Source organism: Bubalus kerabau, chromosome 15 (genome assembly GCF_029407905.1).
Source record: "Bubalus kerabau isolate K-KA32 ecotype Philippines breed swamp buffalo chromosome 15, PCC_UOA_SB_1v2, whole genome shotgun sequence".
NCBI lineage: Eukaryota > Metazoa > Chordata > Mammalia > Artiodactyla > Bovidae > Bubalus > Bubalus kerabau.
The window spans coordinates 39,335,970-39,361,753 of NC_073638.1; the positions used below are offsets into that span (position 1 = coordinate 39,335,970).

General features: G+C 47.3%; 1 protein-coding gene across 3 annotated transcripts in view; it reads right to left on the reverse strand.

The window, feature by feature from the left end:
- The window catches only part of BMAL1 (basic helix-loop-helix ARNT like 1), a 109,932-nt gene that overhangs the window by 54,473 nt on the left and 29,675 nt on the right, over nt 1-25,784 (reverse strand). For 2 of the 3 annotated variants that reach the window (XM_055548575.1, XM_055548570.1), the window contains exon 2: nt 22,152-22,224. The exons of the other annotated variant lie outside the window; for it this stretch is intronic. The gene's annotated coding sequence lies outside the window, so the exon portion shown is untranslated. The remainder of the gene's footprint in view (nt 1-22,151; nt 22,225-25,784) is intronic. 3 annotated transcript variants of the gene reach the window in all.

Sequence of the window (25,784 nt, forward strand, 5' to 3'; positions counted from 1 at the left end):
TCCACTGTCCCAGGATGGGGCAGGGCATCCCACAGAACTCAGACCATTCCCTTTGGAGTTCCCTTGAAATCTCCCCGGTGATCCACTCCCAGGCTCTCCAAAACTGCAATATTTATATCCCCTCACTAGCACCCACGGATGCACCAAACTTCCCCTCCTGCAACACACAGCAAGTGTGCTGCACCTTTTTGCATCAGAAACTTCACAGCATCTATAAAACTCTGCCCAAGTAGGTCAGAGAGCAACTGATTTTACCTTCGCCTTGGTATCCAAACACACAGATTCCAAAACTACCCCATTCTTAACCATCATCTCCTCCACTCACTAGCTGGTTTATTGTACATATAACTTGGTTCACTCATGCATATGATGATTATTCGACCAACTGTCTGTCTGTCTGAGACTGTGAACCCTGACGGGCAGAAATCAGATCTGTTTAACTCATTAGCTTCAAGCTCAGTAGAGCAGAGACCGTCAGAGAAAATGGTAGAGACTGGGGCCTCAGGGCAGCTCTGCTGCGACTCGCCATGGGGCCCAAGTCACTCTGCTCTCTGAGCCTCAGCTTCCCCAACTACAATAAGATGTACTTGAACTAGAGGGTCTCTGAAGTCTCATCCAGTTCTGATGCTCCAGGAGGCCAAAAAGCACTGGAGTCACATCGTTTCATGACATACGTGGGTAATAATTACTCAGGGTTGGGCTCAGCGAGATACCACGATACAGCTCCTCTGAGAAGCATGGATCCACCATCACAATGAGTGAACAGCCCTACCGTAGATATTTAGTGAGGTGGAGTACAGGCTTGGATGGCTAAGTATGATGGACAATGAAGACTGATTTCTATTTCCCTTTGAGAACATAAGTACACTATCCTATATTTATATCCTCCATCTCCTAATTTAGACAGCGTAGAACTTCTGATCAGCACTCACTTGCCAATAACTTCCCTCTACATCTAAATGAAGAATAGGAGTCATATAAGTTCACAGATTGAATGGATGGTTGATTTACAAAGCCCTTAAAACGCGGCTGCAGGCCGACGCTGGCAACCCCATAATTAGATATGGCATACTCTGCGATGATGTATTTTTTTACTGTTTTTTAATAACTCAGTTCTCCTTCTGGGATGAGGGGAAAAATGGAATTTGTTAAAAATAAATTGAGATTTAGTGGCTTTTGAGCCTTCTGCTGCTTGTTGCTCACAATACTCTATAAATAAATGAAGCCCTGCCCTATAGTGCACTGTAAACACCCACAGACACTCGGAGCCAAATTCTTCCAATTATGACCCTGTGCCAGTTGCCAAGCTACTGCAAGGACCCACTTGAAAGGCGGCCATCTAGGCCATTTCCTGATTAAGCTGCCCAGGAGCAAGGAATCAAGGCCTGCTGCCTTGGCATCATATCTGGTCGCAAAGAATTGCTCAGTGTTCTTGAAATTAAACCTTTTCCTTGTGATCGAATTACCATTCAGAGGTAAGCAAAAAACTAACTAACCATCCGTCCATCCATCTGCCTGGGTCATGCGTGTGGTTAAGATCCTGGGCTGTCACATGTTAGACGTAAATCATCAGCAGAAGTGTGTTTACAACGGTGTCTTTAATTGTACTGAGCAAATCAAGGTCAAACAAAAGTAGGTTAGCAATGAGTGTGACAGGTGAGTCAGAGGCAGCCTGCCCTTCTGCTCAACAGCTTCCCTCGCCAGTCGGTTTGGGTCACTGTTGCCCAAGATAGAGGCTGAACAGTCATTTAAAAATGCATACTACGGCACTTCCCTGGTGGTCCAGAGGCTGGGACTCTGTGCTTCCACCACAGGGGGAGTGGGTTCAGCCCCTGGTCAGGGAACTAAGATTCCACAAACCATGCAGTGAAGCCAAAAAGTAAATTAAATATATTTTTAAAAATCAGTAATATTTTTTAAAAAGGCATACTACACACGAGAGGGGCGATGCGGTGGGCATAGGAGGTTGGGCTGATGGCCCTGTGGTCCAACATAAAAGTTGGGGTGGCCCAGCTTTCACATGGCCTCCACAAGCCATTTAAAAACTGCATGCAGAGAATCGGGAGACTGCAGCATGAGAGCCTCCCAGAGAGAGAATCTGCAACCAGCAGCACTGGAACAAAGTGGGCTCTGGCTAGAAACAGATCACCCTCCCTCCCGACACAGCAGAGGCTCTTCATTCAGCATCAGCTCTGCTGGGTGAGTGGGGAGCAGCACTTCTCAAGCTTGCCAGAAGGCCTTCTAAAGGCCCTGCAACAGAGCCCCAAGCTCAGGAATGGGGAGCCAAGGAAAGGAGAACCTACATGTGCTCACTGGTCAGATCTTCCAAACTTAAAATCGGGACCTACCCCTAGAGGGCAGAACTGTTCACACTGGGTGTCCTGGAAAACTTGGGGCCCGTGGGTCACAAAGCACTGAGCCTCTCCTCCAGAGATGGCCCCAGGCATCCTTCCTAGGGCTCGCAAACCACCCGGGGTGGGGGGTCTAGTTTCTTAATTTCTGAAATGGCCTTGAGTCTTTGTGTTGCCTCTGATTAGAATGTGTGCTTCACTGGAGCTGAGGCCCCCTCTATCTCGTTATTGAGTGTTTCCAGAGCAACTAGAATGCTGACTGGTTCGGAGTGGGTGCTGAATAAAACAGTCACTGAGTCAAAGAATCCACGCCAAACCTCTGCAAAGCATCCTATGGACCGATCTCCCTGAATTCTTGCCGCAGTGTTAGGAGGTAGAACTCTTCTTTCTCCGGCACCAGGAGAAAAGCAAGGCTGCAGAGAGCGTGTGCATTTTCCCAGGCCTGCGCATCTAATGAGCGGATGGAGCTGGAATTCCAAGCCAGGCGTGAAGAGTTCTAATCCTGGCTTTGAAGTGAGCATCTGTTGCTTTTATAATTTAGAAGAAGCAAAGAAGAAATACTTTAAAGAAAAAAACTACGCATCAGAAAAAGCTTTCTGGCAAATGATCTAATATATGATGAATTCAGTTCCTGCGCCCGAAATCCAAGTCCCACTTCTAACTGCAGAGGGCACTGGTGCTGTGGCCTGAGCAGGAGGAAAGATTCTGGGGCTTCCATTAAGGAAGGTTTATTCCTGTTTTTCCGGAGGACCCGAAGGATGAGCAGGGAGGGGAGCAGCCACCAGGAGCCACGCCTACAGTCCCCGCTACTGCTAGAAACGGCAGGCCTGTTCCGCGCTTCTCTGGAAAGGCTCCAAGGACAGACCGACAAGCAAGTCAGAAGACTGAAGATTTAAGGTGCTTGGTAAGGTAAATCAGACCCCCACCTTGAAAACTGGAATGAAGAAAGGGGAAGAAGCATACTTTTTAAGAATGAAATTTTAAAAATGAAGTTTAAAAGTAGAGATTTACATTTACCTGAATCTAGACCACTAAACCCTACTGAAGCTAGGCTTATGCACCATTATCATCTATATATCATGATAAATGGAGAAGGAAACGGCAACCTGCTTCAGTATTCTTGCCTGGGAAATCCCATGGACAGAGGTGGGCTACAGACCACGGGGTCGCAAAAGAGTTGGACATGACTTAGCAACTAAACAACAACAAAATTACGATTAAATTCCTATTAGTCTGATGTGTGCATGTGCTAAGTCCCTTCGGTCGTGTCGGACTCTGCGACCCCACAGATTGTAGCTCACAGGCTCCTCTGTCCATGGAATTCTTCAGGCAAGAATACTGGAATGGGTTGCCATTCTCTTCTCCAGGTAATCTTGCCAACCCAGGGATTGAACCCATGTCTCCTGCATTGGCAAGCAGGTTCTTTACCACTAGCACCACCTGGGAAGCCCATTAGTCTGATTTTTGGAGCCAAAAAAACACCTTTCCAGTTGGTCTGCTAGGTGCAGGTTATGGCTTGAATTTATGTGCAAACCTGCAGGTCTGTTTCACCAAAATGACTAGGTCAGTTCTAAGGCGTGGATACATTTCTCAAATATGGGAAAGAAATGAAAATGGCAAACCATATCAGTAAAACAGGTATTTCCAAGTGCTACCAGGATGGCCCAACAGCCTTCGAGTACAAACAGCCTATAGACACAGAACAGCCTACAAGTATGTGAATTAACCTTCTGAGTCTGAATTTCTCAGCCCGGATCCCTGGGTGGTCTGTGGGGAAAATGTTGGCCTTATCATGGCATTTTTTCTGGAGAGAGGCTTCATAAATTTCACCAGATTCACAAAGTAATCAGTGACCCCAAAAGATAAGAACACCCACCAGCCCTTTCTGCTGCCACACCTGTTTTCTCTGGATAGTCCTACTGATATAAACAACCATACAAGAACCCCCCTCAACTTCCCAGCTTTCACAGCAGACAACATGACACTGACAGTCAAGGAAAACCATCCAAGCTCTTTGCTGAACAGCAGCCACTGGGGATGCCCAGTCAATGACTGAAAAGAGGTCACTGGCTGGAAGAGACTGAGGGTCTGCTGAGCCCTGGCTTGAGCCTACTGTCCTGCTGCTGCTGCTGCTAAGTCGCTTCAGTCGTGTCCGACTCTTCGCGACCCCATGGACTGCTCCTCCGTCCATGGGATTTTCCAGGCAAGAGTACTGGAGTGGGTTGCCATTGCCTTCTCCAGAGCCTACTGTCCAGATGGGAACAAATGGGACAATCAAGAAGACCAAGAGAGCAAACTTACAGACCTGAGAGTCTCAGGCAAAATGAACTTGAGAGTGTGTGACATGGGGAAGAACGTGGGCTCTAGAGCCAGGCAGGGTTAGGTTCAAGTCCTGGCTCCATCTACATACTAGTCCTGTAGCCTTGGGATGGGGATGAAGGCAATGATGGTACTGATGCTGAAAGCAGTATCTACAATGAGCTGTTACTTACTGACAGCACGAAGTCCAGCATTTAGTAAGCAAGTACTTATATCTTCTGAAATAATATATGTAATCTTAGCAAGACTGTGAACAATTTCCATATTACCTTCACTTCACAGGGACAGCAAACAGGATTAGGAACTTTGGACCAAGGCTTAAGAGCCTGGGATGATTTACTCCCCCTTAAGGGACAGACTAGGGACACCCCAGCAAGATGGCTAAGAATGTGTTTCTAGATTTGGGAAAAAGAAGGTTAAAAAGATTAAGTAGCATTCTGAAGGTCCACAGCTAAGTGGGATTCAAACCCGGGTCTATTTGACTCTCAGCCCAGACCCTTAACAACTAAACTTCACTGCACTGCCAAGCCTCAGCTTCCACATCTGTGAAAAGGACAATAATACTCACCCCTGCAAGGTAAGATTCTGCCTGCAATGCAGGAGACCCAGGTTTGATCCCTGGGTTGGGAAGATCCCTTGGAGAAGGGAATGGCTACCCACTCCAGTATTCTTGTCTGGAGAATTCCATGGACAGAGGAGCCTGGCGGGCTATAGTCCATGAGGTCACAAAGAGTTGGACACGACTGAGCAACTAACACTTCACTGCAGGATAAAGATTAGACAGAATGCACGTGAAAGGCTTAACACAGTACCTGGCATGCAGGAAGCTCTATAGTGCAGCTATTAAAGTCATTCCTGGACCTTTGGAAGAGAGGAGAAGACGTGGGAGGTGGCATCTGGCCACACAGATGGGACAGCATTTCACTTCACAGGATTGGGAACTCTGGACCAAAGCTTAAGAGCCTTGGATGACCTACTCCCCCTTAGGGACAGAGAGGGGACACCTCAGCAAGATGGGTAAGGATCTGTGCAGAGATGAAAGGCTTTGCATTGAAACTTGCAGTGGACTGGGGATTTGGGGAGAAAGAAATAATTCAAGCTCAAGAAGACAGTCTCAACAGACAGTGCCAGAGAGGACGGCTCTGCCTGGTCTAGGAATGTGGGCCCACTGTTTATCTGACTCCCTGATACCCTGGACACCCAAGAGAGGACAAGAGTTCCTGGGCGTGTTTGTCATAAGGGAGATGCTGAGCCCCTAAGTTATCAGTAACCCCCACCTGGAACTTGAGCAGAGCCTAGGCATTCTTAATGAAAAAGAGAATTTGTTAGCGTGAGCCTCCTTTGGAGTTAAATATAAAGAAATGTACCCATTGCAAGAAAGAATCAACCACTTATTGTGGCTCATAATGTGTAACATCAACCCCTCAGCAGAAAGAAGTATTAGACTTACTGACACCATCACTGACTTACTGACAACTTTCTTAGTGAAAGACTCAACAGGGAGTTTGGAGCAGCAGAGTCTCTCCTCTGAGAGATAACTGCATGGCAGGGGACGTGCACCCGGGGGCTGACATCTACCTAGGGAGGAAAACTTTATGGAGTGTCACCAGCCTCCCGCCCAGGCCAGCTCGTGCCCTCCTGTTTGTCTTTTAAAAGGATTGCTATACCAAGTTATTCTGGTAAGAACCAAAGATACTCAAAGGTCTTCACCACCTGTCATCGGTCCCCTCTTTTCCTCTCCAGAGCGCTACGTAGGCCTCAGCATCAATTTCCTGGACCATTTTAACTGCCTCTAACTAGTTCTGCTGCCTCCTCCTCCAGTCCAGCCTCCACACTGCCACCAGCTGGCTTTCTAAATAAAAGCGCTGACCACGTCACTCACCTCCTGAAAGATGTCTACTAGATTCACACTGCCCACGGAATAAACACCAAAGTCTTAACTTGCATTTGTTCATTCATTCATTTTTTTGGATTACCGACCTAACGTGTGATGATCACCTACTGTGTGCCAGGCTCTGTTTTAGGGCCTGGAGATAGGGTGGTGAATGAGAGAAATAAGACAAGGGCTCATCCTCATGGATTTACATTTCGTATGTGTGTGTGTGTGTGTGTGTGTGTGCGCGTGCGTGCGCACATGCTCAGTCAGGTTCAACTCTTTGCGACCCCATGGACTGTAACCTGTCAGGCTCCTCTGTCCATGGAATTCTCCAGGCAAGAATACTGGAGTGGGTTGCCATTTCCTACTCCAAGGGGTCTTCCCAACCTAGGGATCGAATCTGCATCTCCTACATTGGCAGGTGGATTTTTTTTTAATCACTGTGCCACCTGGGAAGCCCAAAGGTATAAGACAAATGATAAAGAAGACAGATAAATATATAATGTAAAGCCAGTACTACTGAAGAAAAAGAAAGCAGAGTAAGAGGAAAAAAATGATGGTGTAAAGGGTAGGACAGGACAGGGCCTTTTAAACAGAGGAAAGACCATGCAACGCTGGGGGTAATCCAGGCAGAGGAGAGCTGTGCAAGGGCCTTGAGGCAAGAAAGGACGACAGAAATAAGGAGATAGGGGCTGGAATGGCGTGAGCAAGGCTGAGAGTGCTAAGAGATGAAACCAGGGAAGTAGGAGGGGCAGGCAGGACAGGGCAGGGAGTTCAGATTCTATTTCAAGATGCTAAGAAGCCACAGAGTGTTTTGAGTAAGGAAGTGATACAATATTATTTACTTTTTAAAAGGTCATTCTGCCTGATTGTGTGGAAGGCTGGTGGCAGTGGGGACAGAGTAGAAGCTGGGAGACCAGCTGGGAGACCAGCTGGGAGATGGGAGCCCTCTGGACTCGGATAGGGAGGTGTGGTGGTTTTCAAGATATACTGTGATGGAACAGCTGGCAAGACTGCAGACAAAGTGAGGGGTGAGGGAAGGAGCACAGTCAAAAATGACACCCACGTGTGGGGCCTAAGTAACCAGGTAAATGGTGGGGCCACATAACATGGGGGAGACTGGGGAGGAGCTGGGTTAGGTTTCTGCATAAGACTTCTGTTTAGTTCTATTGCTTCTGGGGTGCCCATCACACGTCAAAGGGTGGATGCTGCGTGGGCAGTGAGTGTGTGGGTTTTGGGCTTGGGGGAAAGGTCCCTAAAGGTTGTCAGCGTGCAGATGACTCGCAGGACGTGGCCACTCAGGTCCTGCACCCCTTGGCCCTGGCTCCAGACAGACACCCAGTGTCACCTCCCCCAGGGCTTTGTCTGGACTTGTGCAGCGTGGACTCCTCCTCACTTCTAAAGATCTGCTCTTGTCCGCTGGGTACCCAGGAGAGGCCACTGGGTCCTCTTCTCCCAGAGCACCCTAGGACATGCCTAGGTGACAGCACGGCTCGTGTGTCATACTCTCTTCACCTTTCCCCTGGGAGCTCCAGGGCAGCATCTGTGAGTCGGTCCCTCTCCATGTCCCACCCCTCACCCGAAGCCTGGGCACAGCGAACACTGGCTAAATGAATGGCATCCTCCTCTCTGCAGAGAGATGCAAAAGAAATGATAATACATACAGGCAACTGACTCATGCTGCAGCTGCTGTCTGCAGGGCAGACGGGAAAGGAAGGCGCCGCCACGGAAACAGCAGCAGAGCTCAATGGGCTCTTCCCTTCCTTTGAGGAGTTTCTCAGCCACACAAATGAGCTTCAAGAAATCCGGGAGGTGAGAATCTCAGGGTGCTGGAGGTGTGATAAGCACGGCACCTAGGGAAGGTGTTTTGGGTTTCCGCTGCAGAAACACTGCCAAGTCCCCAATCAAAGCACTTGGGGGGCGGAGCCAGAGGGAAGGAAACTGCCCCCTTTCCCATGGACTCCCATCATCCAGACAGTGAGCCTGGAAGTGGGTTCTACTTGCATTCCTTTACAGATGCAGACAACTGAGAGTCAGAGGGGTTAGTGGGTGGGCCCAAGGTCACACAGCTGGGCAGATTCACACTCCCTTCCTGAAACCAAGACCTGGGTCCCTTCTGGCACATTACGCAGGCCTACTGCATCACAGGAGCTCCTATGGCAGCGGGCAGGATAGCTGGGGAGCACCTGAGCCCTGGATCACGCTGGGGAAATACAGCTGTAGAGAGAGGATGAGGGTTACCCACGGTTACCAGGGAGTCCCCAGCAGGACGAAGCTGGAGCCTCATCCTCAGACATGCAGGCCGGGCCCTGGGAGCACTGTGCATGCACCCTGTTATCATCCCTTAAGCGGAAGAGACAGAGCAAGAAAGAAAGTTTAAGTCAAACCTAGCTTCTTATAAGCAGCTCAGAAATAAAAGCGAGAGAAGTGGGAAATTGTGGTTTTCGTCAATTACTGCTGTTGCATGATTCTGAGAGTCCGGTAGTAGGTAGGAAGCTGTGTGAGGAGACTTGGCACCACATCAAGTGGGTTACAAAACCAGCAGCACAAAATCAGGGCAAGACCCTGGGCCAGGCAGCAGAGAACGATGGGAAAGACTCCAGAGCAGAAATATGGCTTCATACTTGCGAGATGTCAGTATATTAACCTCTCTAAGCCTCGGTTTCCTCATCTATGAAAAAGATCCAACAGTCCTTGTTTCACTACGTTGTTCTGGCTACTAGATGGGATGGCACGAGCCCCTGTGTACAGGTGTGATGCAGAACATATCGAATAACTGGTAGTTTGTTCACTGCTGAGAAAGCAAAAGAATCTGCTTATAGTATAGAAAAAATGGGAAAAAAAACTATACCAAAGCTCTTATAAAAACTTAACAGGGAAAAAAAACTTAGCAGAGTGAAATAGCATCTACTAAATGGCATCTCTGAGGATCTACTAAAGCATACAAAAACTTGTTAAGAAATTGTTAGCAGCTGAGGACCTTAATTGTCCGGAGCTGTGGTGTTGGAGAAGACTCTTGAGAGTCCCTTGGACTGCAAGGAGATCCAACTAATCCATCCTAAAGGAGATCAGTCCTGGGTGTTCTTTGGAAGGAATGATGCTAAAGCTGAAACTCCAGTACTTTGGCCACCTCATGCGAAGAGTTGACTCACTGGAAAAGACTCTGATGCTGGGAGGGATTGAGGGCTGGAGGAGAAGGGGACGACAGAGGATGAGATGGCTGGATGGCATCACTGTCTCTATGGACATGAGTTTGAGTGAACTCTGGGAGTTGGTGATGGACATGGAGGCCTGGCGTGCTGCGATTCATGGGGTTGCAAAGAGCCGGACACGACCGAGGGACTGAACTGAGCTGAGGAACTTAACATATGGTAGGAAGAAGAGGCAGAATGTGAGGAGAAAGAAAAGAAATGGAAAAGAGAGTGGATGAATTTGAATATTTCAGTGTATTAGTAAGAGTCAAAAGAAGTTAACATACATACATTTAAAAATGCAACTTTATTACTAATGAATAAAACTGCCTATTAATTTTGTATGTTCTTTCAAACTCCTATAAAACCTTCAGTACCCCAGTTGCTTGATGACTTCTTTGACCCCCTTCCACCCCCTTCTACCTGGAGTTTAATTACTCTTTCCTCTGTTAATTGATTCTTATCACTGCACAAATTACACTGTCTCTGCTCACTGGGCTCCCCTACCAAATAGTGAGCTTCTGAGGGTATACACTCTTCATGATTCATCTTGGGGCTCATGTGGTGGCCTTGTCCTGGCCCCAGGATCCCCAGCTAGCAGCTACCAGTATGGAGCATCTCCTGAGAAGAACCTTCTTTCTATAGCAGGAAAATTTGATAGAGGACTCACATTTATAAAGTGTTGAACATCTTAGAGGTACATTTCAAATCTTAATTCATGTATTTCTCAAAATGTCCTTATGAGAATCATTTTCCGTATCTTGTAGAAGAGGATACTGAGGCTCAGAGAGGTAAGATCAGCAGTCAAAGGTTCTCACTGCTAGTAATAAAAGTAATGGGGCCAGGATTTGAACCAACTCCAGATCCCTGTTTCCACTAGACCAGATGATCTGGCATGGATTTCATGCGGCTGACAGCATCCTGGAAGGATATGCAGGGTGGGGTCTTCCCTGGTGGTTCAGACGGTAAAGAATCTGGAGGGTTTGATCCCTAAGTTAGGAAGATACCCTGTAGGAGGAAATGGCAACCCACACCAGTATTCTTGCCTGGAGAATTCCATGGACAGATAAACCTGGCGTGCTACAGTCCACAGGGTCACTACAGTTCACGGGGTCACAAAGGGTTGGACATGACTAAGCAACTTTCATCAAATACTTTTCATCAAGTACTTTCATCAAATTTACCTTCAGGTTCACAACTGAGGTTAGGGCTAAGGAACTTTGGCCAATACAGGGTAACCTGTTAGCAAGAGCCAGACAACAGGTCAGACAGGCAGAGAGGAGGCCTCCGGAGAAGATGGAATTTAAAATTTCACATACCCAAAAGTGACCACAGGAAGTTGGGGAATGTTACTTCCCTTTCTTGTCTCCACCCCCAGCTCAGTAAAGGAAACTTCCATGGTGTCCTACAGGCAAAAAGCTGCCTATCAGCCTCACAGGCTCCAACCATAGTTGGAGTCAGAAGACCTGGTCCAAGGTATTGACCCTCGGTGGCTGTGTGACACTAAGTCAAACCTTTGAGGCTAAGTGTCTCCAGATGTAAATGAGGGGTGAGGGGAGTGTCTGCCTCGCAGGGAGGTCATGTGGACACCATGAGCAAATACAGGCGGGAAGGACCTGTCCATGTGAAATGGCATTATATTTCAGGAAAGGGTGCTGGAACACCTTGGATACCTCAAGACATCACCTGCCATCTCCCCATGCCAAGGCCTGGCACTCCTGTTTAAATGCTGACCTGACCTTTGCCCTGAGGGCTCAGACCCTAATAGAAAAGACAAGGCAGGCCTAGTGGAGCAGCAGAAAAGGAAGCCGCGACTTATTCTCCCAAAGGCTCCCTGGGACAACTAAAATCCTCACGCCAGTATTTAGTAAATAAACTGATAACAACAGTTGGGGGACATTTTTGTCATCTTGTAGGATGATGTCACCAAAATCAAGGTATGTAAATCATTTAATTAAATCTATAGATGTATATTTTGAATGCTTTTCTAAGACAAATGTGTAATTTTGATGGCATATTTGTGAGTTTTTAAAGTTTACTTTGCTCATGCATGGTGAAGCAAAAACTGGATTACTGGAGCCATAACTGGATACTCCTGAAAGGACTGTGACTTAGTACAGCTTTTTTGGAGGGCAATTAGACACTACTGATTCAGTTTGTAAATGGCAAACTACTTAAGCCAAATGTCCTACTTTCAGGTGTCTATGTGCAGGAGAATCTCACGCAGAAGTTCACAGGTGGGCATAACAATTTCCACATCAGCAGCGATTGTAATGGTAAAACATCAGCAACAAACCAAGTGTCTACCCATACAAGGATGATTGAAAAAGTTTCAAAGGTACCCATACCATGGATTACAACTGTTATACACAATAAGGTACATTTATCTGTACACGTCAACTTGAAAAGAAAACCATAATAACTGACAGTTGGCTAAAAAAAAAAAAAAAAAAAGGAAAACTGTAGGCATAGAGAGAGTCCATTTCTACAAAAGTAAAAACATGTATGTTGGGCATGAGGGCAAAGGGAATATAAGGGGATACAAAGGGGTTAAGGGGATACAAAAAGGTTAAGGGGATACAAGCAAATGAAGAAGTCCAGGACTATATCCAACAAAGCCTCAACAGTGCCAATCCTGGGGGAAGGTGGGGAGGGCAGGTGTCACTGAAGACTTTCTACCTGTATGTTATACACTTCAGGGTTGTTCAAATTTCTTATAAGTGTATGCTTTCTCATGATAACAAAAACCAAAAGATGTTGATGCTCATAGAATAATAATAATTTTAAAATTGCTTGCAAGGACTCCCATTAAGTAAACACTGTGGGGTCCAGCACCCCGCTCCTGCATGTGGCCCCCAGATCTGTGCGCGCTCACTAGCTGGAAGAGGGTGAGGGCCTGCCTGAGAAAAACTGACGGATAAGGATGATCTCCACAACTAAGAATCCCCAGCTTCTCACATCTTTCAATAAGGATTCTGCTAAATTACAACTATTTCAAAGAGATGAACTCAACATTCAAAAAACAAAGACCATGGCATCTGGTCCCATCACTTCATCGCAAATAGATGAGGAAGCGATGGAAATAGTGACAGACTTTATTTTCTTGGGCTCCAAAATCACTGCAGACAGTGACTGCAGCCATGAAATTAAAAAATGCTTGCTCCTTGGGAGAAAAGTTATGACAAACCTAGGCCACATATTAAAAAGCAGAGACATCACTTTGCCAACAAAGGTCCATATAAGCAAAGCTATGGTTTTTCCAGTAGTTGTGTACAGATGTAAGAACTGGACCATAAAGAAGGCTGAGTGACGAAGAATTGATGCCTTCAAACTGTGGTGTTGGAGAAGACTCTTGAGAGTCCCTTGAAGTGCAAGGAGATCAAACCAGTCAATCCTAAGAGAAATCAACCCTGAATATTCATTGGAAAGGCTGAAGCTGAAGATCCAATACTTTGGCCACTTGAGGCAAAGAGCTGACTCATTGGAAAAGACCCTGATGCTGGGAAAGACTGAAGGCAGGAGAAGGGGATGACAGAGGATGAGATTTGGATGGCATCACTGACTCAATGGACATGAGTTTGAGAAAACTCCAGGAAGTGGTGAAGGACAGAGAAACCTGGCATGCTGCAGTCCATGGGAGTGCAAAGAGTTGGACATGACTGAGCAAATGAACAACAACAACAAGATGACCAATAAAAAGGACTAAGTATCTTTAATTGTTCAAATTTGCAACATCATAAGTTACTGAATTAAAGCAGGTAACTTGTGTTCAACCTCCCTTAAATAGAAGCAATCAAAATTTATATCCGGCCTTAGCCAACATTTTACATTGACTTATAAGTCTTGCTAAAGACTTCTTAAAAATTATTAAGGACGGAAATCCACAGGAGGAGAGAGGTGACTGTACTAAACCCAAAAGAGTCTAAATAAAACACTGAAGCTACTTGGCTTATCACAAAAATGACAACTTAGCAAGTGAAACAATCTTCCTCTCTATGGTCAAAGTTGCTGGTGAAAATAATTCTCAGTCGATGCACCATGTCTAAGGTGTTGGTTACATGTAGCGCAGACTACAGATTCAGTTACCTACAGGCCACATACAGGAGCAGGGGCTTGGCAGCTGGAGAAACAGGTCCTTGTAAGAGGGACGGGCTTCTTCATCAATGCCATGAGGGTAGATGGACCCAGTGCTGCTAGATCTTCAGATTTTCACGAAGATCTAGAAATCTAGATTTCTAGATAACACCTCTCAATTTTTAAATGTTATTCACTAATATAAAGGTTTTAAAACATTGTGAGCACTTAACAAAATACATCTGCAGGCCAAAAGCAGCCAGTGAGTAGAAAATTTTCAACCTCTGTCTACATGTTTAATTTTTGATCAATTTTATTTTTGGAAGGATGGGTGGAGGCAGTGAAATGGTATGGGACGGAGATAAACACCAGAGAGGCAAACCTGTTAAGAAAATATTCCTAACACACTTGAGAAAACAATGGTAGCTGCCTACACCTAATGCTGAATAAATTGCTTCCATTTCTTCAGCTATATTAGGTACAAAGCTCAAAGAGTGCGTATTTCTCAAGCAACTTCTCAGGAATTTGTCCTAAGCAAATGCCCACAATTTACTGTCAATGAACTTTACCAAAACTTAACTATACCACTACGTATTAAACGCTTATCATAAAGATTTAAAATAAGATGAGCAACCACAGAATCGCTCCTCTGTGCCAGGTGCTATTCAGACATTTGGCACCTGACATCACCAATGTAGGTCACACAGCCTCTGGGCAAGATTCCAGTGAAAGCCTGTCTGACAAATCTCCCTCCAAAACAAACAAAACAAAAACAAAAACAACAAAGAACTTAGAGTCAACATCATAAAGTTGTGCTCAGCCATTTTTTTCCAAAGTCAAAACCGATAAAAGAGATATTTGTGTTAATAATAACATCCAGTAATAATAATAACATGCTAATAATAATATCTGCACACAGTTTGCAATTCACAAAGTGCTTTTCCTACACTACCACCTCATTTACTCCTCACAACCTTTAATGGTGCATTTTAGACTTCGTATGTTGTCCAAAGTTATTGACAACACTACTTTTTAAAAAACAACAGTAAAATGATAACAGATATTCAGCATTTTCTACATAGCGTGTACCGTGCTAAGCATGTTTTCATCTCATCCTCACAAGAACCTCACAGAGGTGATTAGTATGGTCATTGTCCCATTTTACAGGTGGGAAAACTGAGGTTTAAAGAGCACAGGTCCCCAGCACTAACAGGCACAGAGTCAACACTGTGAGGCACGTCTGCCTCACACCAGCATGCTGAGTGCCCCAGAGGCCATTTCCCTGTGAGCTGACTTCTGTTTGTTGCCAGCACATCTGGAAGCCGCAGCCAAGTCCTCCTGCTCCCCATCCCCACCCTACCCATGCCCACTTTCCCAACTTGGTCAGAAGCCATTTTTAATTTTTATGTTTCCCACTCAAAACCATCATGAGACACCTGGAGCTCAGCCAGCCTGCTCCTGGAGGGCCCTGGAGGCCTGGTGAGGTGCCCTGGGAGACCAGCCTTCCCTGCTGCCAGCCAATGCCTGGTGCCTTGCTAGCCTGCTGGGGTCTAGGTGGGGCTTTCACATCCCTGTCGCCTGAGTGGGGTCTGGGAAGGGGGTCCTGATAGTCATAACAACCCCATGAGGGAAAGGGGAGGTGACTTTGGCTAGAGGGAGGAGGAGAAAATCTATTTAGCCGACAGCTCTGTCGTATCTGTTATTCAGAGCCCCACATCAGACCCCTGAGACAGTGAGGCATGGTCTCTAATGTGCACAAAGGTAAATTATACAAGCAAAAGCATCAAGCAAGACACACACACACACACACACACACACACACAGAGTCACCAGCATAGGCACCCACACACACTTGGAATCACGGAGCAGCTGCTTGTAGGGCAGTAACTCCTGTCCTCTTATCCCCTCTGTGGCCCCCTCCATCCTGACTGTACAAGATGCTACCTGCCACAGAGGCCGCACCAGGGATTATCCCAAGTGGCTGCAGAAGGGCGAGGAGGCAGGCGCACAGGTCAGGATGGCCCATGGCGGTCAGCGCCATCCCAAGTGTGTGCAGGTAGGTCCAGAGGAGCAAAGGAAGGGCGAGGGCTCTGTCCTAGGGGAAGAAGGGGGTTCACTTTCTTATACAAGGATGAGGGTGTGTTCACAAGGTGGAACAAAGATGAAGGGACAGACCCTGCCAGGAACAGATGCCTCCTTAGCACCACTGACTAGGACATGGAAACAGGAGGGACAGTGCAGGCTAAACTGTAGGACCCCAGGGAGTTCATGCTCACAGCCCAGACTCCTGGGATGCAAGGGGCAAGGAGATCCAGCAGGTTAGTGGCTACCTGGGCAGGCAGGCTGTTGGTCAACTCTGTGCTGAGCTCCTGCCTGGAAGTCGGGGCTTAACAGGCTGCCCAGTGAGTGAACACAACTTTTATTCATCTATAACCAAACACATACATGTGAAATGGTCTCTGGGATGAGGGCTGAGAATGAGTAGGAGGATGGGCTGCCGAACGCTTGGAGAAGAACGGGCGGGGGCGAAGACCCAGTCAGGCTCCTGGGTACAAACCCTGCTCTCATGCCTCCAACTGATCTGGACCTCTGGTCCTCTGAAAGGTATCTGCAATAATAATGCTAACCCTGACCTCAGCACACACTACTGAGGCTCTAATATTAAGTGGTTACCCTCTTGGCACTTTGACAGTACCTGCCCTGTGGTGAGCAATCAACGAGCAGCATAAAGGGATCACAGTAATGGTGATGATAAGACCCAGGTTCCTTATCGAGGATGGCAGGGAAGGTTTCCTAAGAAGAAATGAATCAGCTGATATAAGACGGGTGGACGGGCATGAACCAGGCAAGGTAGAAGGAAAACACATTCCATGCTGAGGGAACAGCTTCTGGGAAGTCCCTGAAAGGGAAAGCAGCAGCAGCATCAGTGTTTCCAGGAGAGGAAAGCAGCCCAAGCGCCAGCTGGAGCACTCTGGTCAGCAGGACACCTCTGGGTGGAGGAAGACTGCTTCTTCAAGGAAGCCTTCCCAGATTACTTTAAGTTCCCAAAGAGAAACTACATTCTCGGCATAATTTCCTGGTTCTGCAGCAGAACTAGAAGTGAAGGAGAGGCAAGAGCATGAAGTTGAAAGCCCCACAGGAGAACACGAGAAGGTAGCAGCTAGCACTGAGGTGTACTGCAGGAGCTCCCAGGGTGGAGGAACACAGATGTGGACCTGGCATCCCTGGGTTCATAGCTGCTTCCTTTGCTACTCCTCAGTATTCACTGGGAAAGGTCCCTGGTGGCTCAGTGGTAAAGAATTCACCTGCAATGCAGGAGATGCAGCAGGAGCCGCGAGTTCAATCCCCGGGTTGGCAAGATCCCCTGGAAAAGGAAATGGCAACCCCCTCCAGTGTTCTTGCCTGGGAAATCCAATGGACAGAGGAGCCTAGTGGGCTACAGTCCATGGGGTTGCAAAGAGTTGGACACAGCTAAGTGACTGAGTGTGCACGTGCACACACACACACACAGTATTCACTGAGGACTTTACAAGGTTCCAAATGAAGATAAAGACGCCATTGGGCCCCTCTAGAAAGGACCACTGGCTTTCCTCATCCCCCAGCCAGAAAAGCACTCTCCGCTGGACTGCACAAGGGAAAAGCTGTCAGTGGTTAGCAAGAGTCATTACTTTGGCTAATTTAGGAAATTTGGGATCTGTCCAGAAAGCTGGGTGGACCTCATTCTTCAGCATTCCGTGATGGACTATTTTTCATTTTGAATTGCTTTCCTAGCCCATCAACAACAGGAGTTAAAAATACAAAAGTCAGGGGCAAAAAATATAGAGAAGTTATGTTCCCAAAGCCTCCACAGGTAGGGGGATGCAATAGGCAACCACAAACCCCAGCCCACACCAACCTATCCTGCCATCAAAACTGAGAAGCAGAGGGGCCCACCCAACTCAATAACCAATGGAACTCCAATTTCAAATACATTTGATCATGTTATAAATGTGCTGTTTGGCTGCACAGACAGACTCTGCTATCCTCACTCTTTCAACAAAGACTTCCTGAGCCAGGTGTTCTGTGCTGGCACCAAGAACCCAGAGATTTTGTGGGTGTGTGCGTGTGCGTGCGCGTGTGTGTGTGTTTGTGTGTGTGGTCTCCACCCTTAAGGAGCTCAGTTTTCTGAGCTTAACAGATAGTAAATCAACAGTTACATCAATAAGTACTTTGGGAGAGAGAGCAATGCAGGGTGTTCTGGGAGCCAGGAGGAAGGTCATGTCCAGGGCATAGCGAAGTGCAGGGTGGGGAGAAGGTGTCCAGAAGAGCAGAAACCTGAGCTGAGTTACTGAAATGCGGAGCAGGGGAAGGGTCATTCCAAGGAAAGAGCCCAGCTCTGGCCAAGGCACCAAGGGGTGACGGCCATTGAGAAGCTAGGCTGAGGTTAGAAATATGGGCTATGGAAAAAGTGAAATGGGGAAGGTGGCTGAAGGCCAGTTATGAAAAGACTGCAGGCCTGCAGAGGGGGCTGGGGTTCTATTCTACAAGCAATGAGGAGCCCCTGGAGAGTTTGGGGGTTTTTTGGCCATGCGGTGAGGCATGTGGGATCTTAGTTCCCTAATCAGGGGTTTGAACCCTTTGCACTGGAAGCCTGGAGCCTTAACCACCGAACAACCAGGGAGGTCTTGCCCCTAAAGAGAGCTTTCAGCAGAAGAAAGCCTCGATAGAAGTGTGAGTTAGAAACTTCATGCTGCGAGGAGATGGGGGTGCAATTAGGAAGACAAAAGTGGCCCCAGGAAGGCCAATGAAGAGGCTATTAAAACAACCCAAAGGAGGAGTCCTAAGTGAAGAGGTGGGGAGGGAGAAGGAAGGCGGGAGGGATGAAGGAGCAGATGGGCTTTTCCAGATGAGGTAACGGGTGGACGATGACAGTGGAGGGAAAGGACACAGCCAAGGATGACTCCTGCAGCTGACACGCCTGAGGGGGTTTAAGTTCCACCCAAGGCAGGCACCACAGGAAGACAGACGCACTGGGTACCAGGAGAGGGCTGACCGGAAGTCCCCGCGGGACCATAGCTCGGAGCGGGGGTGGGGGTGGGGTGGGGGTTGGGAGAGGCTCTGGGCATTTTCCGGCGACTTCAGGATACCGGTGAGCAGTGATGAGCTCGGCGGGGAGGAATACTGGGGCTGACCCGAACGGGATCAAGCAAAACCTTATTAAGCTAAAGTCTGAGAAAAAGAGAACCTGCACACCAGGCTGCGGAGGCCAGGTCTACAGAACTGCAGAGAACCAGGGGGTGGCAGGGCAGACAGTAAGCAGAGGAGGGGCGCGAGACGGGAGCGCTCAGCCCCGCTAGAGGCAGGAGGCCCCTCTGACACCCAGGGGGCGCTCTCGCGGCGGGGAGCAGGTAGCTGGTATCAGCAACCGCACCAAGCCTAGCAGAGAACAGTGTGGAGGTATTCGCAGCCATCCCAAAGAGCATTATTATGGCTTTCTAAAGAGGCTAATCCTGCCTCTCTGACCTTAGATCTCACCCCCTCTACTCTGTCTGTCCTGCTTATGCATCTGCCTCATGAGGACAGAACTTGTCTGGTGTCTCCTCTATGATCACAGTGCCGAGCCCAGTGCCTGACACACCGAGGCTACGCACCTTGTCCCAGGCTGCCTGGTTCACTAAAAACAACAAAATCCAGTGGGCACATGCCACACACCCAATACCAGGCTGGATGCTGGTATCCAGGGGAGCAAGACAAAACAGGACCCTGCCCTTGGAACCTGAAGTTGGAGGTGAGCAGAGAGAAACTCAAGTATTTCAACAAAAAGCAGATTATCACTGCCGCAGAGCTAGGACTGGAATCTGACTGTCATGCTTTCTAGTGAGATTTCCTTTCCAAGCCCAAGGGTGCTGCCTTCTCCAACAAAAGGGACATTTCAGCTGGGGAAACAGTCAAGTGTTTAAAGTTTGGCCTTAGTCTCTTCCAGGGGTCCCACACTCCTGCCGCCCTTTTAATAGACTCCTAAGAAGCAGGAACACCCGTTGTAGGCTCTTAGTATTTAACCTTAAGAGCTCATGCTGGCTCCAATCCTTCTACGTAAGACAGAGGAGCAATTCCGGATTCAGGTGGGAATTAGGTGGGAAACATTCAGAAAGCAGTGCAAACCAGGGGTCAGATACTCTGGGTTCAAATCCCTTCTAACCTCGGGCAGGTTACTCAGTCTCTTGTGATTTGATTTCCTGTTGCTGAAGTTGAAACACTAATGCCTCTGTCGTAGGTTGTTGCAAAGATGAAATTAAAATAATACCTACAGAGCACTCAGCACTGTGCCCAGAACTCAGTGAGATTTCACGAAACGGAGGCTGCAAACCTGCTCCACCTGTTGCTTTAATGACTCCATCTCGAACTGATATATTTGTGAAAAGTGAGCCCAAAACTACTCAGAATTCAAACCCAAGGACATACACTGAAAGTGTTTGAAACATAAATTGCTATCTAGTTGAGTGACTTGAGGAATTGTCTCAGATTCCCATACTTGGGCAGACTGCAGTACGGAGTTTCATTTCCATTTCTTGCTCTATCCTATTTTCTCCTCCAATTCAGGCAAATGCAACTATTTCCCCAACAGATCGCATCTTGTCTCATGGCAGGGGTCCAGACACGGACTGGATTCCACTGGTGCAAGTTGTAGCAGAGCTCGGAACACCACACCTCAAACAAAGTGTAAGAACACAATCGCAAGCCCAAGGTACACACAAACTCCCAAACACACTTGGCTCCAGAGAAGGACAGGAGACCGGTCACAGCATGCTTTGCTTGCCTCTAAGCTAAAAAGCTTATTTTGGCATTCAGATGCTGAAATCTTTGTATCTCCTTTCTTTTACCACTCAAACTCTCCATAACTGGTCTCTTTTTACTAACGTCTCTGATTCTTAATCCCTCTTTTATGATGGACCCTGTGCAACCTCGCTGCCTTCCCCCTTCTGCCTCCCTGCAGCATGTTCTCAAGGCCAGCTGTAACCACCTTATCACTAATACAGCAGCCTTCCCTCAGGTCCCTTTCTCCCTGGTCTCTGCTGCCCCATCCTCTCTGCTTCCTGAGACTCTCTCCCCTTTGGCTTCTGGTTCTCTTCCAGCTTCTGTTTTTCCCATCCCAGAGTTATGCACATTCACTAAGGCTCAGCCCTCAGCTCATCATGGAGAGAACTTATTAATCCTATGCTTCTGTTCTACATCTCCAGGCCTACCCTTCCCAGCCCAGGTGCTGGCCATGCATTTCCAATGATCTATTAGACATGTCCTGTGCATGAACCACTGCCACCTCGAATTCAGTATATCTAAAACTGGATGCACCAGCTATCCTTCTTCACCCCAAACTGCCACATTTTGGTCAATGGTTACGAACTATTAAGTTTAAAGATTCATCTTCTTTGGCTCCTGTCTTTAAAGTCTAAGAATACCATAAACCCTACGTTTCTCCCTTTGCACTATCTCTTCTTTTGGTCCTTTGCTCCATCTTAACTGCCGCTAGCCACGTGACTTCATGCCTGGACTGCTGCTGCTGCCTTGGAACACAGTCTATGCTTCTTGTCCAGAATGCCCCTAACATGTTACTTCAGCCATTTTACTTCTTTGCTCCAAATAACTTCAATGGCTTCTTGCTGTCTCCAAGTGCCTCAGCCTAGCATTCAGGGTCTAAAAAGGGGTGGGCAAACTATAGCCCCCAGGCCAAATTCGGTCCACTATCTGTTTCTGTAAATAAAGTATAATTGGAACACAGCCACACCATTACATATTATCTATGGCTGCTTTCCCGCTACAATGGCAGAGTTGAGGAGCCATGATAGAGACCATATGGCCTAGGAAGCCGAAAATATTTACCATCTGATCCTTTACAGAAAGTTTGCTGACCCTGGTTTAGAATAATCAGCCACCAGCAGATCCTGCCAAACTTCTTACTCACCACTCCTTTGGATGAAATTTTTGTTCTCGTGGGTCTTTTGCTGAGTCCACTTTCTTTCCATCTTATACCCACCTTCTCAAGCCAGAAAAGCATATTTCATCCCCCAACTGGACTTGTCGATCCTTCAGAACACAGTCAAGCTCTGCCTCTCTGTGAGGCCAGCTTTATCCATCCCCTGTACCTGGGGGAACTTCCCCTCTGGCCTCTCTCTGAATCTACCACAGAAACATAAATTGAGATCCCCTTCTCCTGCAGATCTTTTCCACCTACGCTGTGGGCTTCTCCAGAGTACAGGTGCAGTACCCTTCACAGAGCAGTACCAGTGATAACAACCTTGCCCTTCATTCCAAATACCAATCCTTGATAGCATAATTCAGTAAGAAGGCATCAAACAAACTTACCAATGAAGGCCTAGCATTCCACATTTGAAAAGTTAAGCTTGGGTCCAAAAACATGCACGTTAGACAGCACCACCTAAAAGCCAATGAAATAAGAGTTTAGCTTGAAAAGAGAACATGTCTACATTTTCTTTAAATTTACAACTCCCAGTGAGTTTTGATTCACTGTCCTCCCAGGCTGGCCTTCTCTGCCTAGAAAATACTGCTCATCCTTCAAATCCACTGGACACTGTCTCCCTGGAAGCCACCCCAGTGTCCAAGACAGGCCAAGTACCCCTCTTGTCAGCTCCCGCGGAACTCTGGTGAGACATTTATGGTAACACGGGGTACAATGTAGCATAACTTCTTATTTGGGAATAGGGGTCTCCTTAGACTGTATGCTTGTCAAGAGGAGAGATCTGATAAATTCACCCCATCCCTTATCCCCACTGCCTAGAATACTATGGGCATTTAGATAGTTCTCAATAAATATTTGTAAAATGGGTGGAAAAGTTAACCCACTCAATTCATAAAGACATGCCCAGGTATCTACAATTCTGCTGGGCCACAGATGTCATCCTAGAAATGCATGCTTCAATCCCACTGCTTTTAATAGGCAATGGTTTAACAGGCAGGATTAATGAGATTAATCTTCTAAATGCACACCTTTGGAATGCCACTTCCCTGAGCAGAAACCTTCAGAGGTTCCCAGAACCTAAGAAGGCAAGCCAGACTCCACAGGCAGGCTGCCAGGCCTACAACAACTGGCCCAGCCTGAGTCTGCAGCCTCAGCTCGTGTGGTCTCCCCCAGTGGACCCCTCACTCCAGACAGGAAGGACTGGTGGCCAGTCCCTTCTCTCAGCATTCTTCCTCCCCTTCTTGCCACATTATCTCCTTCTATACTACAGTGACCTCCATTTCAACATCTTGTTCCAGACCAAGGTCATGGTGGGGCCCAAGAAGGCTTTTTTTTTTCCTTTAGAAGTGTGTGTGTGTGTGTGTGTGTGTGTGTGTGGTGGTGGTGGTAAAAAACACATAACAAAATTTACAAGCTTAACCATTATTAAGTGTGCAGCTCGGTGGCATTACATACATTCACACTGTTATGCAAACACTACCATCCAGCTGCAGACTCTTTATTGGCCACAAAACTGAAATAACAGCTCTATTTTCTCCTTTCCTCCCTGTCCATGGCACCCAAAACGTTTCTGTGGAATGAATGAATGAAGACTTGAATAAATCTGACCTCAATCCTCCCTACAAAAGCCAGAAGTACTGTCTCTTTCTGCTGGACTCCCATGGTATATCTTCACATCTTTCTCAGACCTATTTCCCCCAATCTTAAATGACCCTTTTAGCACACTTGTATTCTCCTTCAAGGCGGGAACTACAACTTATTGGCAAGGCTGCGCTTGGGTCCAGAAGCATGAATTTAGCTTGTCCTCCGTGTTATTAGATCTGACGGGCAAGTCTATGTCTTCCCCATATAGCTCTTGCAGTCAGTGAATCACTCCCTCTTGTTGACATCTCTCTTCACTTGGCTTCCAGGCTAGCGTTCTAGGCTTTCCACCCACTTCACTCGCTGGCTGCTCGTTCCCTTTGCTGATTCTTCCTCATCTCCCCACATCCTAATGTCAGAAAGCCCCAGGGCTCGAATTATAGTTCTCCTTTCTGTATTCCTTCAATCGCCCCCTGGGTGATCTCACCTAGTCTCCTATCACCTATACATCAAGGATGCCCAGATTTCTCTCCAAGCGCAGGTCTCTTGTTTGGACTCCTGGCTAGTATATTCTACTGCCTGCTTTAGGGAAGATGTCAAGTGGAGAGGAGGTCTCTGTGAGATGTTTGATGTATCAAATTTGACACGTCTCACATAGTCCCCTGACCTTCCCCCAGACCTGCTCTTCCCAGAATCTTACCAATCTCAGTGTAAGGGCATGGTCTCCTGATCTTCTAGTTGCCAGGGCCAGAGGTTTGGAGTCATTCTCATCTCTCTTTCTCTCTCCAATCCTCACCAAAACTGGTTTTTATCTTCAAAATAATGGGTTGGTCAAAAACTTCGCTCGGGTTTTTCCATAACATCTTAGTTAAAACCCAAATGAACTTTTTTGCCAACTCAATATATTCAGAATGTGGCCATTCCTCACCTCCTCCACCATCACCACCCTAGGTTATTGCCAGAGCCTCTAACTGGTACTCCTGCTCTCTGCTTCTGCGTTTGATGTCACTGCCACCTCCACCCATAGCCTAGTCTCAATACAGGAGAGTCTGTTATGATGCAAGACAGATTATGTCACTTCTTTGGTTAAAAGTCTTCTAAGCTTTCCCAGCAAGGACAATGCCCAAGGGACAAGTGTTTCCAAAGTAGACTGCCAGGCCCCGGGGTAGGCTGATGGGCAAGGGGGGTCTTCCAGCCAGTGTCCCCTCCCGACCATCTATTTCGTGACTGGCAGTCCTGATATATCTCCTATTATCTGACTCCTTAAAGAAAAGATACTTCTTAAAAGGAGAAAAATATAATTAATCAACTTACTTTCCCAGTTAGGATACCACAAGAAGCCATTAACATTCACATTTCTTAAGAATTCATAAGAAAGACATGTTGAGTCTGTCACCAATTCATAACTCGTTTCCAAAGAGAAAGTTAGCCTTCTGGAGAACAGCTGTTACCCGCTCGGTGCTGGTGGCGAGTCCTCCTGAAGCCCCCTTCACTCACCATGCCCTGTCTGCCTGATTGTCTCCTCCAGACTCTCTCTCTCTCCTTGGCGTACCTGATGCTGTGGCTGGAGGTGAAGTCCAAATGAAATAAGAATTGAAGGACTGGAAGTAGCTCAGGTCCTGTCCGTTCTCCTCAGAACAGCAGCAGCAGCCTCTCAACCAGTCTCCCCAGATCTACCCATTGATGGTTTAGCCGCAAGTCGGGTCCAGCTCTTTGGGGACCCCGCTGACTGATTTTCAACCACAACCTCATATAGTGATAAATTTAAGAAAACCTAAATTTGATCAAGTCCCCTGCTTTATAACTTTCCAAAGAGCTCCTGGGCTTCCCAGGTAACACAAGTGGTAAAGAATTCACTTGCCAATGCAGGAGACATAGGAGCCACGGGTTCGATCCCTGGGTTGGAAAGGACCCCTGGAGGAGGAAATGGCAACCCACTCCAGTATTCTTGCTAAAAGAAGCCCATGGACAGAGGAGTTACAGTCCACGGGGTCACCAAGAGTAGGACATGACTGAACGTCTAAGCACACACAGAGTTCCTACATTGCCATATGACAAATTCTTCAAAATATATTACAACAAACCACAGTAAATACTCTTTTTTTTTATCTTCCCTAGATACTTTTATTCTGCTTTCTTCTTAAAGAGGCCTTGCTTGACCCGATGGGGGCGGTGGGCGGGTGGGGTGATCTCTCCAGCTCAGATTAGAGCAGTCTTCGCCCCCACGACAGCCAGTTGTGCTGTAGCGCTCCCAAAGGCCAAGCACGTCACCCAAGCTGGGCCACCCAGAGCCGTTCTCTAGAACTGATATACGGATGCAGAGAAAGGAGTTCTCCCTTCACTGGAATTGCTACACTGGGACTATCAGCAGGGGTGCCTCCCCAGGGAGGGAGGCCTGTCTGCAGTAGGAAAGGCTGATGCTAACGCACAATGAACCC